General features: G+C 46.2%; 1 pseudogene; it reads right to left on the reverse strand.

Annotated features, from left to right (window-relative positions):
- Window positions 1-17,915, reverse strand: part of LOC119333558 — a 136,952-nt pseudogene that overhangs the window by 115,867 nt on the left and 3,170 nt on the right.

The raw sequence follows: 17,915 nt of genomic DNA on the forward strand, positions 1-17,915 counted from the left end.
GACAATGAGAACAATAAGAAGAAGAAGAGCAAGGAATATGACTCTGACGACAAGAAGAAGAAGAAATACTCAAAGTCTTCTTCCAAGTCTTCCTCAAAGTCTTCATCACACAAGAAGAGCTCATCTGGCAAGGCACGTGCGTTTGTTGGCAAGGAAATGGATTCAGAGGAGGAGTCCGCTTCTGAGGAGGCGGAGGTGGAGTCTGAGGAGGAGTCCGATTCAGGCGTCGCAAGTCTGGCTACAGCATACGTTGCCAAGTCCATCTTCAACACTGAAGACAATGACTTCATCACCGACACCGATGCAAATGACAAGGACTACTCCGCTTCTACCTACTGCTTCATGGCACGCGGTGCCAAGGTAAACACAAGAACTACTCACTATCAAACATCTAGTGACAATGACTCTGATTGTGGTTCAAAACCCAGCTACAAAGCACTTGCTAAAATTGCAACTGAACAACAGAAAGCTATGGAAGATATTCAAAAACTGTTAGACAGAAGCGGTGATCTGTTAGGTGTTGAAATGACTCGATCTGAATCCTTAATTGAAGACATAAAAAATCTTCATGTTAAGTATCAGGAACTTGAAAGTCATCATGAAACTCTCTCAACAACTCATGAAAAGCTTTCCTATGATTATCTTCAAAGGAAGCAAGATCTTGAGAAATTGAGAGCGGCTCATAAAGATCTTCAAAAGGAAAACGAGTCACTTCGTGCCAAACAGATCAGTTCCTCTCAGGAAGGATTTGAACCACCATGTATTAAATGCATTGAGCGTGATAATGCTACTTCTGTTGTTGAATGTTCTACTGCTACTGCTGTTGCAATATCTTCAACTGTTGATGTGGTAACTAACCCCTCTGCTGAGGATACCACTGCTATTGCTGATGAGAATGCTAGGTTGAAGACATTGCTTGAAACAGGGATGTACAAAAGTCTTAAAGGGCATCAGACACTATGTGATGTCCTCAAAAAGCAGATTCTGAACCGAAACCCGAGGAAAGAGGGTGTTGGGTTCGTAAGGAAAATGAATGCTGATGGCTCTTACTGGAAACCTGAGCAGTACCCCAAAACCACATGGGTTGCTGCAAAGGAACCTTCAGCAGATCCATCCAATCTATCTGGCTTCACTTGTGCTAACCCCATTATCATTGATGAATCCCTTGATGCAAACTATAAACTGTTTAAGAATCAGAATGGTGAAGTGTTTGCCAGGTACATTGGTACTGACTGCAGGAATGGACCGCCTATGAAGAAGATCTGGGTTCCAAAAAGGTGTCTGGAGAATCTTCCTGTGAATGTCATCATGACACCTCACGTGAAGAAGACAAACCTCGGACCAAAGGCTTCATATGGTCCAAAGGCTTCATACAGACAGAGGACTCACCTGAGTCACACTAACGCAAATGTTTTGCAGGGAAACCATACTCAGGCATATGAATATGAGAGCGGTTCATCAAACCGCCATGTTCATAAGACCAAGAACTATTCTGCTTATTCTTATGAGTACTATTGTCCGCCTGCAAGACTGTTTGCTAGGGATCCAAAGCCAAAGTTCTCAGATGTTGCACTTAGACTTATTGCTTCTAAGCCACCCTTGAAGATGTGGGTGGCTAAGAAAGCTTAACTCTCTTTTGCAGGGAAAGGTCTCCAGCAGAAAACCAAAATCGCCTGACGCTATTGCTGGGGACCTTAAACATCTTGTAGGGCGCAAGATCAAATGCCCAAATGGTCTTACTATGTACTTCGTTCCTGAACCGCTTGCTACTCTCCCTATTAGTCCTAATCTGGATCTAAGCTTTCATAACCCACTGGTTCGTCAAATGTTTCTGCTTCACAATGCTCTTCGTGAAGCCTATCCCCCTAACTGCACTGTAGGGTACGACACCAGCGTCTTCAGAATGGATTATTGATAGTGGGTGTACAAATCACATGACTGGCAAAAGAAGCCTTCTTACGGACTCAACCTTACGTCCATCCGACAAGAGCCACATCACATTTGCTGACACTGGTAAAAGTAAGGTATTGGGTCTAGGTAGAGTTGCAATCTCAAGGGATCAACACATGGATAAAGTCATGCTTGTTGAATCCCTTGGCTTCAACTTAATGTCTGTCTCAATGCTTTGCGATTTAAACATGATCGTAATATTTGGAAAACATCGTTGCCTTGTTCTAATGGAATCTGACAAGTCTCTAGTATTTGAAGGGTATCGAAAAGATGATTTGTACGTGGTAGATTTCTCAGCAGGACCACAGCTTGCCGTATGTCTTCTAGCAAAAGCTTCAGAATGCTGGCTCTGGCATCGGAGGCTTAGTCATGCTGGCATGAGGAACCTCCACACCCTGGCAAAGAAGAAGCATGTCATAGGCATCGAGGGCGTCAAGTTCAAGAAAGATCACGTATGCGGTGCCTGTGAAGCAGGGAAGATGACGAGGGCCAAACATCCCTTGAAGACAATCATGACAACCACTCGACCCTTCGAACTGCTCCACATGGATCTTTTCGGTCCCACTCATTACTCAACTCTTACTACTATTGCTTGCCTCTATGGCTTTGTTATTGTTGATGACTATTCTAGATATACTTGGGTGCACATAATCCTTTACAAGACTGAAGTGCAAGATGTCTTCAGACGCTTCGCCAATCGAGCTATGAACAATTATGGCGCCAAGATAAAGCACATCAGAAGTGACAATGGCATTGAATTCAAGAACACTGGCCTTGATACATATCTTGATACCTTGGGCATCACACATGAATTCTCGGCCTCGTACACGCCACAGCAGAATGGCGTCGTCGAACGCAAGAACAGAACACTCATTGAGATGGCCAGAAAGATGCTAGATGAATACAAGACTCCAAGAAAATTCTGGCCTAAAGCCATTGATACTGCATGCCATACAATCAATCGTGTTTATCTTCAGAAGCTTCTGAACAAGACATCTTATGAGCTCCTTACTGGCAAGAAGCCAAATGTCAGTTACTTCAGAGTATTTGGCGCCAGGTGCTGGATCAAGGACCCACATCACACCTCAAAGTTTGCACTAAAAGCACATGAGGGTTTTATGCTTGGATATGGAAAGGATTCGCACTCCTACAGAGTCTTCAATCTCTTTCATTACAAAGTGGTTGAAACAGTGGATGTGCGGTTCGATGAGACCAACGGTTCACAAAGAGAGCAACTGCCAAATGTGCTAGATGAAGTTCCATCCAGTGAATTAATCAAGCTAATGGGAACTGGAGAAATTATACCTTATGAAGCTCATCCTGAAGAAGAACTTATCATCTCAGCACCTGATCAACATGAAGACAATGCTCAGCCTGCAGACATTCCTTCTAACAACGACAATGATCAGCAAGAGCAAAATCTTCGCCCTGTACATCCTCGCGTTGCCAATGAAGTGCAGATTGAAAGAATAATTGATAGCATCAATGCACCCGGTCCACTCACTTGTTCAAGGGCAACTCAGCTAGCAAATTTCTGTGGGCACTTCACATTCGTCTCAATAACAGAACCCAAGAAAGTTCAAGATGCCTTCATGGAACCTGAATGGATTCAAGCTATGCAAGAAGAGCTTCAACAGTTTGAGCTAAATAATGTATGGGAACTGGTTAAGCGTCCTGATCCACGGAAGCACAATATAATAGGCACCAAATGGATATACCGCAACAAGCAAGATGAGCATGGTCAAGTTGTCAGAAACAAAGCTCGCCTCGTTGCTCAAGGATATACTCAAGTGGAAGGCATTGACTTCGATGAAACATTTGCTCCTGTGGCTAGACTTGAAGCCATACGCATACTGCTGGCCTATGCAAATCATCACAACATACTTCTTTATCAAATGGATGTGAAGCGTGCCTTCCTCAATGGCAAGATTGAAGAAGAAGTATATGTTGCACAACCTCCTAGCTTTGAAGATCCAAAACATCCTGACATGGTATACAAGCTCAACAAGGCACTGTACGGCCTCAAACAAGCCCCTCGGGCCTGGTATGACACACTCAAATACTTCCTGAAGAGCAAAGGCTTCATACCTGGTTCTCTCGACCCCACTCTCTTCACGAAGACATATGATGGTGAACTGTTTGTGTGCCAAATATATGTGGATGACATTATCTTCAGCTGCACCAATCAGAAGTACAGCGAAGAGTTTGGATATATGATGCAAGAGCAATATCAAATGTCTATGATGGGAGAGCTGAAGTTCTTTCTCGGTCTTCAAATACGACAGCAATGCAATGGCATCTTCATATCTCAAGAGAAGTATCTCAAAGATTGCCTGAAGAAGTTCGGTATGCAAGACTACAAAGGCTTCACGACACCAATGTCAGCCAAGCATCATCTGGGTCCTGACGACAATGGTAAAAAGTTCGATCAAAAGGTATACCGCTCCATGATTGGTTCTTTACTTTATATATGTGCATCTAGGCCAGATATTATGCTTAGTGTTTGCATGTGTGCTTGATTTCAAGCGACACCAAAGGAGTCGCATCACTTAGCTGTGAAGCGAATTCTTCGATATTTGGCTCACACCCCAACTCTAGGATTATGGTATCCAAAGGGCTCAGAGTTTGATCTGGTTGGATTCTCGGATGCTGATTATGCTGGTGACAAAGTTGATCGCAAGTCTACATCAGGCACATGTCCCTTTCTGGGACGATCACTTGTATGCTGGTCTTCAAAGAAGCAGAACTGTGTATCTCTCTCCACTTCTGAATCTGAATACATTGCTGCTGGATCTTGCTGCGCTCAGCTTCTGTGGATGAAGCAAACGCTCAAATACTATGGCATTCATCTGAAGCAAGTGCCACTCTACTGCAACAACGAAAGCGCCATCAAGATTGCCAACAACCTAGTTCAACACTCGAAGACAAAGCACATTGAAATTCGTCATCACTTTCTCAGAGATCATGTTGTGAAGGAAGATATTGATATCATACACGTCAACACTGAAGAGCAATTGGCAGATATCTTCACCAAGCCCTTGGATGAGAAGAGATTTTGCAAGTTACGGTGTGAGCTAAATATCCTGGAATCCTCAAATGTCCTGTGATCGGGCACACATCCTAACCCTTATGCATATTGATGACTTAGATGTGCAACACACGAAGTAAAGTATATCTTCAATCAATGAAGACATACATTCTAAGTGTGAATACATTAATGTGGAATTTGACTTCGGAGCGCCACGATAATTGTGCGCCGTGTCTAGGTCCAATACTTCCTATACGGTGGGTAACGCCACCACCAAATGTTCTGTTTGAAGTGTTTCACTCATGGCGTTACATTTGCTATGTCTTCACATTTGGTTTGGCTTCAATCTCAATAGAATACTAGTGTTCTGTCCTCACAGCATTCACTTATAGCTATGTCTTCTTGTTGAATCTTTTGAACTAAGTGAATGTGATCGGACCCTAACCTCTCTATGCTTTCTATCTCAAATTCTATCTCTCCAAATCATATGCATTCTATTGAAACTGTCGAATGTCTTCTCTGCGTCCTTGCCAACAGAAGATACAGAGACAACCATTAAGTCCATTTTCAATGCTCATTCCTCCACATGAAACCCGGAGAAGTAGGAACGACCACCCGACAATCCAGGCGTGCGTGGGACGTGGAACAAACCCCAAAATTCCGCATAATGGTCACGTGTTCCTCAGATGCGAATCGCCAGGGGCACCTGTGTAATAACGCAGTGCCGCCCCTGTACCTATAAATACACACTTCACGGCGGTCATTATCTCTTCTTCCACTCTCGCACGAACCCTAGCGCCACCGCTAGCCCTCGACGACGCCGGCGACGAAGCGCTTCGCTGCCGCAACCTCTCCGACGCCGTATTCACGCCGACCGCGGACATCGTCCTCTCTGCCGCCGCCGTAGGTGTCCTCCGTCGCCAAGTTAGGGCACGGAAGATCGAACTGCTCGGCCTCATCTTCCACTCCGTCTAGCAGTTCTTAGTGTGGTAAATAAAACTTCCTTTTTACGGCACCGTTGATCCTATGGCTTTGTCACTTTCTACCACAAGCAGTTTCTATTCACACAAGTTAGATCTCTCCCATACTGCATCTCATAACATGCCTAGTATATTCACTTATGCTTCACAAAGTAGTTAGATTCCTCACTTGTATTGATATCTGGATCCGTACAAATCTGGAACCAACTCCTTATCTATGAGTGAATGTCTTCGCACGATGAGGTCAATGTCTTCTAAACTGATTTATATTCAAAATCTTCTGAGAATGCATATGACCTCTTCCCCTTCCCTCGCACCTTAATGCTGTCACAGGTACATGTCCATGGCAGAATCCCTTGGTTCTCATAGTCTGCATTCATTTGCAGAATTCTTACAGCATCATATAAATTCTCCCGAAGCAAGTTCCTGTTTGTCCAGCAAGCGAAAATCTTTGAAGCCTTTGAACGTGTTGAAGCCTTTCAGTTTAAAGTTCATGGCTTCAGAGAAATCAGCAAGGAAGGGTGGCAGAAAGCATCATGGAGAAACATCTAGAGATCTGCCAGATGACCTCTCAGAACTGTACAAGATAGATCCTGAAGAGGATTACAATCAGCGCAAGACCCGAATCCAATGGATTCAAAGATATTGGGCAGAACAATGGTTCAAATACCGATTTGTAACCCAGGAATATGCTGAGAAAAATGCCATCAAGAGACCGTGGGGAGACATCCTGTACAAGAATCTTCAACCCAGGTCCAGAGATGAAGCCATTGAATAAGGCTTCTATCCCTGCATGGTCCGTGGGCCACAGCCCATTGATGCACACCCATCGTCACTACTATGGTGTCGTGACGACATTCTGTTCAAGCACAACTTCCAGTTTGCCCAGAACTCAGCGAAGCAAAACAAGAAGACATTGGAACTAGACTTCAACCCTGGTCCCTCAGCTCCAAGGGCTGATGGCACACGAGATGCAGAACCCAATGTCATCGGTCCTTTCTACAACCTTGAAGGCCTCATCACCCATATCTTGGTTCAAGGGACTGCAGTGAATGAGCCTGCAGCTGACGCTGAATCAGATGAAGCGCCTGCAGCGCTGAAGCCAAAGAAGTTGAAGAAGCCTAAAGCTTCAAAGCCTGCCCCTTCACCAAAAATCTCACGGGCGAAGCCACTGGCAACTGCACCTCCTGAAGAAAGTGTGCAGTCCGAAGATTTATCACACATCTCCAAGCCCCAGAAGGTCAAGATGCCTCTGCCACACACCGGCCAAGAGCTAACAGCTGCTGCCATTCTGCGCAATGATGCCATTGATCTGTCAAGTGATGAAGATCTTGCAGATGACGCTCTTGAGCAACTCATCAAGAGCAAAGAAGAAGTATAAATCTTCAATGACCTGCCTCTCTTCGATGTGACAATCATCCACAACTTCATTGATGAGTGGTTTGACACGCCAAACATCAGCTTCGAAGATCTGCAGCTACCCATTGGCCTCAGTGTCGCCTTCCATGGCGCCATTGCTTCAGAGTTAGCTATCGCCCAGCGCATTGTTGAACTGAAGCAAAAGATTGACTATGAAAAGGCTCAGTTCAAGAAGCATATGGCCAAGCTCAGCGTGCAAGAGGTGAAGAACTTCAAGATTATGCTGCACGAGCTCAAGGAAGCCTTTCTCAAGAAACATGCAGAAGCTCAAGGTTCTCGTGAGCGCATGAAGGTTCTGGCTGACAGATGTGTGCAAGCCTACAATGAGGCTGAGAAGCGCAAGGCCCTTGGGCGTCCTGGCATCGACCCCAGGATGGCTGCAAAGAAGATGAAGAAGCCCGCTACGGCTGAACCTGACGCACCAAGGCAGGAAGCATATCCCATTGTCTTCCCAACTAGAATGACTGGCTCGAAGCCAAAAAGCCGGTCAACCGCTTCAGAGCTCAAGAAGACGAGGACTGCTGAGGCTGAAGCCAGGAAGAGGAAACATCCTGAAGCCTCTCCTATTGCCCCCTCCAAGAAGAAGAGGAAGACCAAGAAAGATCGGGCTGCTCCCATAGAGCCTTTGATAGTTGAACCCATTTCCATGGTTCGTCCTGACGCTGAACACCAACTGACAATCCATGAGCCTGCTTTCACAGAGGCTCATGAAGCTGAAGACTTTCCAGCAGCTGATCCCATCGCTGCTGAAGACATTGGTCACCATGACCATGTAGAAGATGGTGCAGTCCTTCCTCAGCTCGAGCACAACGAACTCATCAGCATTGGTCGTCCTCTGACGCCAATCGCTCAGGATGCTTCATGGGCTGATCGCCCACAAGAGGAAGAAGACTTTGAGGCCCAGCCAACTCCAACTACACAGGCATCGCCTGCATTGCGCAGGCTTCACAAAGGACCAAGGCCTCCAGTCTCTGCGTCTGAAGCTGAATCTGCTGAAGACATTCCGGCTGCATCAGCTGATGAAGAAGAAGTCCCACAAGCTGCTACTCCCCTGTCCCACCAAGAAGCAGTTCTCGAGGAGAATGTGAATGAAAATCTTGCGGCTGCCACCACCAACACCACTGAAGCCACTGACGCTGTCATGGCTGAAGCAAATGTGGAGCCCTCACCAACAAAAGCACCAGAAGTCAGCGAAGCCACTGATCCCGCTGCTTCTGTTCCTGTGTCTGCTGCCGGTCCCCAATTCGACTATCATGTTGAGCACAGGCCTCAGGTACAGAAGCCAATCCCAAGATTTCCCAGGTTCCCAGGTCCTGCATCAGCACCTGGCTCCTTCAGTATCAATGGCTTCAGAGCAGACAACACATTCTTCAATAGCTCCAGGAACCCCTACTCAAGGGAAAGGATATCATCTGATCGGTTCTGGAGCTATCCGCAGCAAAGCTATTACCCCTACATTCTATACAATCAAGGTCGCATCTTCCCCCACAAGCGTCTTGACATTGAAGCTATAGCTGGTCTGCCCTGACTGGAAGAAGCTCTGGATTGCTTCAAAGAAGTTGGATTGCTGCCATTCGTCACTGACCAAGAGCATTGGAATGAAGATTGCTGCTCCAATTCTATGCCACACTTCACATCCGCGGGTATAACAGAGACCCGAAGACTTGGGTCCTAGAGTGGATGACAGGAAACATTCATCACAAAGCTAAAGCCTTTGACATCATTGAGCTCACTGGTCTGCCCACTCCCGGAGATCTCTACGAATCTGGCTGTCAACTTCACAGTGAAGCTGTGGAGAGCATCTTTCAGAAGCCTGAACCTAACATGAGTCAGATGCTCAGTATGATGAAGCCATTACCTCAAGACGCTGCATATCCCAAAGAGTTCTTCGTTGAAGACCTTGAGTATCTGCCAAGAACCATTTATCACATCATAAGGCGAACTCTCTGGCCAATCAAAGGACATTCTCCCCATGCCAAGCTGGAAGGTGCAATGAAGACTTTGGTCTTCTACATTCTTCATGGAAAATGCTTCAATACACAGGATTTCTTCATTCGCCAACTTGCTGCATCAGGCTCTGATCTGTTTGGCTTGAAGTTCTATGCCCCATGGGTCATGCGGCTGATCAAACTTCACTCCACTATCTCATATCAGCCATCTGCTCGCAATCATCGGATTTTTCTGCCTGATGTGGATATGTCGATTGAAGCCATCTATCCTGAGCCTGCCAAGGAACCCCTAAGTCTTCAGAATGCAGAGCATCAAAGTTTCACTCAGAACGTTAAAGGCGTGGAAGCCGTAACTCGTGTGTATCCTTTGGCTGGCACTACACGTGCACCGCATCCTGCTCTCACTGAAGCCACTGACAGTACAACTGCTCCACGACCCAAGAAGCACACTCGTGTTCTCAACGATCGAGAGCTTCTTGTGGCTCTTCATCAGAAACAGGATAGGCATCATGACTAGCTGAAGTGTCAGATGCAAAGCCTCTTGGTGGATGTTAATCGCATTCGCAATCTTGCCACCAAGAATGCTTTTGTTGCCCATGAAACCTCTCACCGCATATGGAAAGGGCTAACGCTGATGTGTTCTGAAGATGATCTTCAAGAGGATGGCTTCACTGAGCAATTCAAGTTTGACTCCACACCTCCTCGAAGGGCAGTGCTGCGATGAACTCCATCCCTCGAAGACTCTGAGTTCTCTTCCTCTGCTGCAACTGTGAATGCCAGAGTGATCGAGGATGAAGACGATGCTACTTCACCGCCACCTCCTTCAGCACGCTTCGACTCTGCTCCAAGCTCTTCAGCACCGCCAAACACCACCAATGACCCTGCTGCTTCACCTACTCCTCTTGGGAACGAGTAGATGCTCTATGTCTTCAAACCTTTTTGGTCCTTACTGACAAAAGGGGGAGAAGCATATGAGGTTTATAGTCTTCAAGCGGGTCCATATGGGCGAGTACTTTATATTTTGCATCGTGCTTACAACTCTCGTTTTGCTACATTTGGTTCTTTGAGTTGTAACACTTAAACTCGATGGTCGTCTGCTACTTATCTGCCACCTTGTGTTGCGATGATAAATTCCGCATGTGCGACGATAAATTCCGCACTTAGATCATTCTGCAGACGTCCATTTTCCATTATGCATGTCATTATCTTCATATACTTTCACATGCATAGTGGATTGTCATCATAAGTTGAAGCGGATCTCCACAAGTACAACCTACCATGTGCATTTGCATTCCAAAAGCAAATTACTTATATGCACATCTTCAGGGGGAGCCCTTGCAACTTATGAAGACAATTCCTTATCCTTTACAATTTCACAGATTATATTCCCCGTTGAAAACTTCAACTAGTTTGTCATCAATCACCAAAAAGGGGGAGATTGTAAGTGCATCTAGTGCCACCCCTAGTTGGTTTTGGAGTATTGACGACAAACCTAGTTGAGGGACTAATGTGTTTGTGAGAATTGTAGGATAACACAGGTAGAAGTCCCTCATTGATTCGGTTTTCCTACCAGAGATGACCCCTAAAAATGTATGAAGACATTGAAGTCAAAGGTGGTATATGAAGATATTCACATTGAAGACTATGACAAGAGAAGACACCACATGAAGCCTATGGAGCTCGAAGACTTAGATCTTTCGTAGTTCTCTTTCTTCTGTGTTGAGTCATAGGAACCACCGTACTGTTAAGTGGGGTCCAAGAGAACCAGTCAGAATGACCGAAGTGATTCTTAAACAAAACCTATGTCTTCGAGTGAATACTTTGAGAGCGAATCTTGTCCAGAGTCGGGTAAGTCGGCTTTGCTTGAAGCCCAAGTAAAGTTGCCGTGTGAGTTTGAAATCTGACCGTTGGAACACGTGTCAGTTCCTTAGTGATCTAGGGTCATTTCGGACAAATCAGGTCGGGTTGCCAAGTGGCTATAAATAGCCCACCCCCTACAACCATAAACGGTTGGCTGCTCAGATTCAGAGTACGGCTTTTGTCGTTTGAGAGCAACCCACCTCGAAGCATTTGAGAGAGAATTCCTTGCGAGGATAAAGCCCTAACCACCCAGAGCCAAAGAGAATTAGGCATCACTTAAGTCTTCTTGTCTGTGTGATCTGAAGACTTATTACACTTGAGGACTGTGCATCCTCCAGACGGTTAGGCGTCGCATTCTGAGCATCCAAGAGACATTGTGGATTGCCGGTGAACAAAGTCTGTGAAGGTTTGGGAGTCTACCTTGAAGACTTACCAGAGTGATTGGGCGAGGTCTGTGTGACCTTAGCTCAAGGGGAATACGGTGAGGACTGGGTGTCCTGAGCTGCGTGTTCAGGACTGGGTGTCCGGGACTGTGTGTCCTAAGGTTTAAATACCTAGCCGCCCTAACCAGACGTACAGTTGTCACAGCAACTGGAACTGGTCCAACAAATCATTGTCTTCAGCGAGTCACTGGTTTCATCTTCCCTTCCCTTTACTTACTGTTACTCCTTGTGAAATCATTGTATGTTCGCACTATCTTTTGTCTTCACTAAGTGACTGCGTGTTCTGTGTGGCTTCACAATATCTTCCTACCTGATCCTTACTACATTGCTACTATTAGTCATTGTGCTTTCACTCTATTGAATACTTGGCTATGTCTTGCCTAGTGTAGTCTACCTTCCGCTGCAGGGTAATAGGTTTATTCCTATCGTTTGTCTTCATAACTTCCATGTTTTGAAGACTTTCATAAAAATCGCCTATTCACCCCCCTCTAGTCGATATAACGCACTTTCAATCCGCCACGAGCCTCAACATTCATCGGACCACATACATCAATATGTATGATTTCCAACAATTCTGTTGCTCTCTCCATAGTTCCGGAGAACGGCGTTTTAGTCATCTTGCCCATGAGGCACGGTTCGCAAGTACCAAGTGATTCATAATCAAGTGGTTCCAAAAGTCCATCAGTATGGAGTTTCTTCATGCGCTTTACACCGATATGACCTAAACGGCAGTGCCACAAATAAGTTGCACTATCATTATCAACTCTACATCTTTTGGCTTCAACATTATGAATATGTGTATCACTACTATCGAGATTCATCAAAAATAGACCACTCTTCAAGGGTGCATGACCATAAAAGATATTACTCATATAAATAGAACAACCATTATTCTCTGATTTAAATGAATAGTCGTCTTGCATCAAACAAGATCTAGATATAATGTTCATGCTCAACACTGGCACCAAATAACAATTATTTAGGTCTAATACTAATCTCGAAGGTAGATGTAGAGGTAGCATGCCGACCGCGATCACATTGACTTTGGAACCATTTCCCACACGCATCGTCACCTCGTCCTTTGCCAGTGTTCGCTTAATCCGTAGTCCCTGTTTTGAGTTGCAAATATTAGCAATAGAACCAGTATCAAATACCTAGGTGCTACTGTGAGCTCTAGTAAGGTACACATCAATAACATGTATATCAAATATACCTTTGTTCACCTTGCCATCCTTCTTATCCGCCAAATACTTGGGGCAGTTCCGCTTCCAGTGACCAGTCTGCTTGCAGTAGAAGCACTCAGTCTCAGGCTTAGGTCCAGACTTGGGTTTCTTCTCCTGAGAAGCAACTTGCTTGTTGTTCTTTTTGAAGTTCCCCTTCTTCTTCCCTTTGCCCTTCTTGAAACTGGTGGTCTTACTGACCATCAACACTTGATGCTCCTTCTTGATTTCTACCTCCGCAGCTTTTAGCATTGCGAAGAGCTCGGAAATTGTCTTATCCATCCCTTGCATATTATAGTTCATCACGAAGCTCTTGTAGCTTGGTGGAAGTGATTGGAGAATTCTGTCAATGACGCTATCATCTGGAAGATTAACTCCCAGTTGAATCAAGTGATTGCAGTACCCAGACATCTTGAGTATATGCTCACTGACAAAACTATTTTCCTCCATCTTGCAGCTATAGAACTTATTGGAGACTTCATATCTCTCAATCCAGGCATTCTTTTGAAATATTAACTTCAACTCCTGAAACATCTCATATGCTCCATGACGTTCAAAACGTCGTTGAAGTCCCGGCTCTAAGCCGTAAAGCATGGCACACTGAACTATCGAGTAGTCATTAACACGTGACTGCCAGGCATTCACAATGTCTGCAGTTGCTGGCGCAGGTGGTACACCTAGCGGTGCTTCCATGACGTAATTCTTCTGAGCAGCAATGAGGATAATTCTCAAGTTACGGACCCAGTCCGTGTAATTGCTACCATCATCTTTCAACTTTGCTTTCTCAAGGAACGCATTAAAATTCAATGGAACAACAGCACGAGCCATCTATCTACAATCAACATAGACAAGCAAGATACTATCAGGTACTAAGTTCATGATAAATTTAAGTTCAATTAATCATATTACTTAAGAACTCCCACTTAGAAAGACATCCCTCTAATCTTCTAAGTGATCACGTGATCCAAATCAACTAAATCATAACCGATCATCACGTGAAATGGAGTAGTTTTCAATGGTGAACATCACTATGTTGATCATATCTACTATATGATTCACGCTCGACCTTTCGGTCTCAGTGTTCCGAGGCCATATCTGCATATGCTAGGCTCGTCAAGTTTAACCTGAGTATTCTGCGTGTGCAAAACTGGCTTGCACCCGTTGTAGATGGACGTAGAGCTTATCACACCCGATCATCACGTGGTGTCTGGGCACGACGAACTTTGGCAACGGTGCATACTCAGGGAAAACACTATTATCTTGAAATTTAGTGAGAGATCATCTTATAATACTACCGTCAATCAAAGCAAGATAAGATGCATAAAAGATAAACATCACATGCAATCAATATAAGTGATATGATATGGCCATCATCATCTTGTGCTTGTGATCTCCATCTCCGAAGCACCGTCATGATCACCATCGTCACCGGCGCGACACCTTGATCTCCATCGTAGCATCATTGTCGTCTCGCCAAACTTATGCTTCCATGACTATCTCTACCGCTTAGTGATAAACTAAAGCATTACAGGGCGATTGCATTGCATACAATAAAGCGACAACCATATGGCTCTTGCCAGTTGTCGATAACTCGGATACAAAACATGATCATCTCATACAATAAAATTTACCATCATGTCTTGACCATATCACATCACAACATGCCCTGCAAAAACAAGTTAGACGTCCTCTACTTTGTTGTTGCAAGTTTTATGTGGATGCTACGGGCTTAGCAAGAACCGTTCTTACCTACGCATCAAAACCACAACGATAGTTTGTCAAGTTGGTGCTGTTTTAACCTTCGCAAGGACCGGGCGTAGCCACACTTGGTTCAACTAAAGTTGGAGAAACTGACACCCGCCAGCCACCTTTGTGCAAAGCACGTCGGTAGAACCAGTCTTGCATAAGTGTACGCGTAATGTCGGTCCGGGCCGCTTCATCCAACAATACCGCCGAACCAAAATATGACATGCTGGTAAGCAGTATGACTTATATCGCCCACAACTCACTTGTGTTCTACTCGTGCATATGACATCTACGCATAAAACCTGGCTCTGATACCACTGTTGGGGAACGTAGTAATTTCAAAAAAATCCTACGCACACGCAAGATCATGGTGATGCACAACAACGAGAGGGGAGAGTGTTGTCCACGTACCCTCATAGACCGAAAGCGGAAGCTTTAGCACAACGCGGTTGATGTAGTCGTACATCTTCATGATTCGACCGATCAAGTACCGAACGCACGGCACCTCCGAGTTCAGCACACGTTCAGCTCGATGACGTCCCTCGAACTCCGATCCAGCCGAGTGTTGAGGGAGAGTTTCGTGAGCACGGCGGCATGGTGACGATGTTGATGTTCTACCGACGCAGGGCTTCGCCTAAGCACCGCTACAGTATTATCGAGGTGGACTATGGTGAAGGGGGGCACCGCACACGGCTAAAAGATCAACTTGATCAATTGTTGTGTCTATGGGGTGCCCCCTGCCCCCGTATATAAAGGAGCAAGGGGGTGCGGCCAGCCAGGGAGAGGGCGCGCCAGGAGGAGTCCTACTCCCATCGGGAGTAGGACCCCCCCCCCCTTTCCAAGTTGGAATATGATTCGGGAGGGGGAAAGAGAAGGGAGAGAAGGAAAGGGGAGGCGCCGCCCCCCTCTCCTTGTCCTATTCAGACTAGGGGGGAGGGGCGCGCGGCCCAGCCCTGGCCGCCTCTCCTCTTCTCCGTAAAGGCCCACTAAGGTACATTTACCTCCCGGGGGTTCCGGTAACCTCCCGGTACTCCGGTAAAATCCCGATTTCACCCGAAACACTTCCGATATCCAAACATAGGCTTCCAATATATCAATCTTCATGTCTCGACCATTTTGAGACTCCTCGTCATGTCCGTGATCACATCTAGGACTCCGAATAACCTTCGGTACATCAAAACATATAAACTCATAATATAACTGTCATCATAACGTTAACCGTGCGGACCCTACGGGTTCAAGAACTATGTAGACATGACCGAGACACGTCTCCGATCAAGAGCCAATAGCGGAACCTGGATGCTCATATTGGCTCCTACATATTCTATGAAGATCTTTATCGGTCAAACCGCATAACAACATACGGTGTTCCCTTTGTCATCGGTATGTTACTTGCCCGAGATTCGATCGTTGGTATCTCAATACCTAGTTCAATCTCGTTACCGGCAAGTCTCTTTACTCGTTCTGTAATACATCATCTCGCAACTAACTCATTAGTTGCAATGCTTGCAAGGCTTAAGTGATGTGCATTACCGAGAGGGCCCAGAGATACCTCTCCGACAATCGGAGTGACAAATCCTAATCTCGAAATACGCCAACCCAACAAGTACCTTTGGAGACACCTATAGAGCACCTTTATAATCACCCAGTTACGTTGTGACGTTTGGTAGCACACAAAGTGTTCCTCTGGTAAACGGGAGTTGCATAATCTCATAGTCATAGGAACATGTATAAGTCATGAAGAAAGCAATAGCAACATACTAAATGATCGGGTGCTAAGCTAACGGAATGGGTCATGTCAATCACATCATTCTCCTAATGATGTGACCCTGTTAATCAAATGACAACTCATGTCTATGGTTAGGAAACATAACCATCTTTGATCAACAAGCTAGTCAAGTAGAGGCATACTAGTGACAATATGTTTGTCTATGTATTCACACATGTATTATGTTTCTGGTTAATACAATTCTAGCATGAATAATAAACATTTATCATGATATAAGGAAATAAATAATAACTTTATTATTGCCTCCAGGGCATATTTCCTTCACGACTTCCATCTCGCACGACCCAATCTTGAGGATATTATGGCTTCTACCGGCTTTCTTAGGTGTAAAAACGTTATCATCACTCTGATCAACTTTCTCCTCGTCTTCATGTCGTGCCATGACGAAAACCCCGAGTTCACCATCGAGTTCGACGCAAACAACACATCGTGACAGCAAGATCATTCCATCAGACTTGACAAGAAACTTACAGTTTCTAAAAGAAAGCAACAAGAACTTCATGTGATTTATGCTGCTAGTGGTAGCGGTAAATACACCTCGAAACCCATCCAACCATGGACCACCAATCACTCTCACACTAATCGTGGCCTCCACGGAGCGAACAATGTGGCTGAATGTCAACTCTAGTGTGCTAAGCTTGTTAGGCTAACTCCACCGCGCGACCCTATCCTGTCCGCCCTCGTCCGTTTGGGGTAAAATGGACAAACCAGACGGCCCAGCGCGCGACTGCAAACGGATATTTGTCCGCTTTGTGTCCGCTTTCGACCCATCTGTGGTCCAAGTTTGCGCCGGTTTTGGGGTGAAACGGACAGTGCGCGGACGGGCGGGATGCGCGCGCTTGTCCTCCCCTGGCCCGCCTGTCGGTGGGAGAAACCAAACCCCCCACGACCATTTGGCGCCATTTTCCACAAACCCTCCCACGTCCCTCCCGCCCACCCCCTCTCTCCCCCGTCCATGGCTAACGCCCCGCCGAATTCTGGCGGCCTGGCCGTCGACCCGCCCATAATGGTGAAGAAGAAGGCGGCCAAGGCGCCAAGGAAGCCGCAGTCGGAGTGCACGCCAGAGGAGATCGCCAAGTTGGACGCGGAATCGGCGAAGAGGAGGGAACAGAGAGCGGTCGTCAAGGTCAATGCCGCCGCGGCCAAGTTCGCCGCCCAGCGCGAGGAGCTGGAGGCCGCGCGATGCAAGGCCTCTACCGACAAGAAGGAGGACCTCATCAACAAAGTGCACGCCATCCTCATGCTTGGCATGGGCCGTCCGGCCGGGTTCCCTGCAGCGGCCGCTGGTCCCGCGAGCACAGGCTCGTCGGTCGCCCGGCCTCCGCACTGCCAGTCGCCGACATCGTGGACCGCGCCCATGTCACCCGACTTTCCTTCGCCAAGGCACGACAGCCAGACCCGTTTCTCGGGGTCACCGGACGTGGGCTTGTTCGCGCCGTCCACACCGTGTCCCGCGGCCGTCATCGACCTCAACGTCACGCCTGGATCCAGTAGCGGCGGTCGGGCGTCCGTCGAGATGCAAAGAAAGCAA

The sequence above is a fragment of the Triticum dicoccoides genome, chromosome 7A, assembly GCF_002162155.2.
Source record: "Triticum dicoccoides isolate Atlit2015 ecotype Zavitan chromosome 7A, WEW_v2.0, whole genome shotgun sequence".
NCBI lineage: Eukaryota > Viridiplantae > Streptophyta > Magnoliopsida > Poales > Poaceae > Triticum > Triticum dicoccoides.